We start from the raw sequence: 3,509 nt of genomic DNA, 5'->3' as shown, positions 1-3,509 counted from the left end.
TGATTTAGCTGTTTGGTATAAATGTGCTTGTGTATTGGCTTCCCAAATAGAATATATATATATATATATATATATATATATATATATATATATATATGGTAAGTCAATAAGTGGTGGGGTATTTGAGTCGGTTTAAAGGAAAACCAGTGGAAACATAGTAGATGATAGGTAAAATCTATTGAAAATAAACCATCAAAAAAAGAAAAACCAGCAAACCAATTACTCATTAATAACTATATATGGCAACGCTTTTACCATAGCTATTCACGTGAGGTGCTTAATAAATGAGTTTCATTGATACTCCAAAATGAGTTTAATCTCTATTCTCCTGATTTAGTCGATGAGGCAAATGGTATGCCTTTGTTTTGAAAAAAAAGAGTTTCATGGCAAATTGGATGTCAGTCATGTTCAGAGGACGACGTTTATTCGTATTTACTTTTAGTGGTATAGGTAGGTGGTGAGCCATGTTTCTTTCACCTATATACTACAACTAGTATATTATAAATATTATCTGTTCTGAGCAATCTGGTGATGGAGCTTATCTGAAACCCACAAGACTGGGAAATGACAACAGGAAAGACATGATCCGTCCATTCTGAGTACAAACCAAACTTAGCATCCCTAGATGGGTTATAGCATCCTCTTCCTTTGTGTTTTGTGATCGATGTTCTTAGGTTTTTTTTCGTAGTCTATCTGGTTGGGTTGCGTTTGAGTGTGGAACCTTTTATGTCACATGGTGGATTTTTTTAGTATATAAACTCTGGCTGACACTGTTTATCTAAAAAGAACACATGATCCGGGAAAACAACTATCATCACACAAAAATGACGAGGGCCAAATATGATGTTCATTTACCTGATCCAAAAGTTGCGCCTTGAGGTGTTGTTTATTTGCAATCTCATGGTGGTTGATGTGGTAAATACTTACCTATTCTAGCCAAATAGTGTTGTATTGTTAAGTACCAGAAAAGGTATCAAAAGTATGTAAACACCTAACCATAATGACTGATCTTTTTGCCAAAAAATGATTGGTCTGTTTATGCAAAAAAATAAAAAATAAAAAATAAAAGCCAACCAGCAAACTATTAACACAAGCATATTTCCTAGTGCTCATAATTTATGTTTTGTTCACAATATAAGGGAGTGCCAAAAAAATAGTGGTCGGATGTGTTGCCTACATTCAAGTGACCCGGTGCAAAGAGTAATGTGGGTTGTCATTTGTAACATTGTTACTGCCCACCGCAACCAATGGTTAAGGAAGATCCACTGGCCAGGACCAATGCTACGGCTGGTGGATGTGGTCGAGCATCAACTGTGAAGACAGATCCGACCTTCCAAACAATGTTACCACATCCGGATTGGAGTTTCATGCGCCAGGCTACATGAAAGACATTGTTAGAGATCATGTGCCAACAAGCAAATATTCATCAATGGAACACAGAACAACGTTATAGTTTCTAGGTCCATTCCTCAACCGCACCGTCGGTCTGAAGGCGGAACATAACACGGTGATCTCACTAGGGACATTGTTGCTCTCTTCCCAGGAACAAACATGGCCGTGACCACATATGCCACTCAAGGTTGTGTATCTGAAGGCGTGTGACATTACAATCTCTATTGTTCATTATGCAGATGTGTACGTGATCCTCTTGTCATCATCATCAAGCAAAAATTGTGAGTCATTCACCGTGTGAACATCAGCAAGACAGCTGCTCTCTTGTTTGCCTGAAGTGTTAACATTAAAGAAATTCACACACTTCTGAATATGAAGATATGAAAAGAATTTTCTTTGAAGTCTAGTAACCTTCCTCATCAGAGAATGGAAACATAGTGTTTGTTTTTTGAGCTACTCTGGTCATCATACCTCAGAGCTTAAATTCAAATTGTATCAAACATTTATTACCACGAAATCACACGGCATGCTCCAGAGAAGTGTTTCTCTACACTGTTTTGGGACTTTTGAGCTCAGGCAATGCTGAAGCTTCTGAGGTTGTCCTTCCTCTTCTTTTGATCCTAGGTTAGGCTATTGAATTATTTTTTGTGTTGCGGCTATGAATTTCTATTCACTTTTGGAGAGAAACATATCAGAATATATGTTGATGACAACAGTGTGTTCAACATCAACTACTCATATTGCTAAAAATTCATCAGCTAGTATGTCATGTTTAGAAATTGCTGAAAGTTAATCAGCTACAATATATACTGATTAGAGATATGTGTGAAATTATGACGCGATATACATGACGGATTTCAAATCCGTCATGGGTGGGCATGCATGACTGTTTTTTGTTGATTTGTGACGGACATGGACTGTCATGTATTAACAACTTTCTTGTAGTGTCGTAATACAACCCATCATAAGTCCCATATGGTTTTTGGGTACCCAAAGGACATTAGGTCAGTGTATGGATCCTCATGTGAGCTCCTTCAAAGGCCTACCAGGCCTGGTGGATCTCTGTAGATACATTAGTGCATCAATTACACCATGATATGGAAATTGGTTCCAGTATCTCTTCATCACCATCATTAGGTACAAATGGGTATTTATCTCTATTACCCAAGAGATCTCACAAACCATAGTTCCATGATGGATATGGCTTATCCATGTTGAACATTTCAACAATCTTTTGGATAAATGTAGACTGATGAACAAGTACTTACAAAGGAATACACTCAATTTCAAAACTCAAGCAAAGTTTGGTCTCAACCAAATCTTTTATCATAAACACCGTCGTAAGATGATTTAGCGATTTTTATTGTAAATATAAGGGGTAGGGTCAATTAATGTTAGAATAACCTTGCCACTAACAATGTTTAATTTTTACCAACATTATAATAGGTACATAGATGTTATATGATGGTTTGCAAAGAATTAAACCCAAACCCTAATCATATTATATTCCATCTAATTTGTAACCCAGAAATTAACATATTTTACACTTCGGAATGTAGAGGATCAATGTTGTATTCAAACACCCTCTATGTTTTAATAAGGGAGATTTCATAGAGGGGAAATAGGGGGTTGGGGGAGGTAGGTTGTGGCTAAAAATGATGGTGAGAATATATATGAATCGTACCCAAACCGATGGGCAAGATGAGCCTTTTGTAGCAAACGCCCAAAACTAGTCATTGGGGATCCAATGAACACTTGTTGGACACCCGTGCCCACGGTACAAACCCTATGCGCACGGAGGCCCCATGCCCATCCGGTACCCAGAAACAATCCAAAGCACGAAAGTGAAATAAGCATAAATACTTTACAACTATACATAATCAAATATAATAAGTTGTATGTATTTTAATTTTGGTTCACATGTTTTGAATATACATATTTTTATTCCACACAATCAAATCTCATCGAATTACATTGCAACCAATTCCAGCAACAACGTTCGGGGTATCATCTAGTTCAATATAAACACAATGCTATATTTATATAGCAGCTTGATAAATGATTATCACAATGTACTGGCTCAAATTTATCACCACCCTTGATACGTCACATATATA

Source organism: Triticum aestivum, chromosome 7B, assembly GCF_018294505.1.
Source record: "Triticum aestivum cultivar Chinese Spring chromosome 7B, IWGSC CS RefSeq v2.1, whole genome shotgun sequence".
NCBI classification, from domain to species: domain Eukaryota; kingdom Viridiplantae; phylum Streptophyta; class Magnoliopsida; order Poales; family Poaceae; genus Triticum; species Triticum aestivum.
This window is presented reverse-complemented; position numbering follows the sequence as displayed.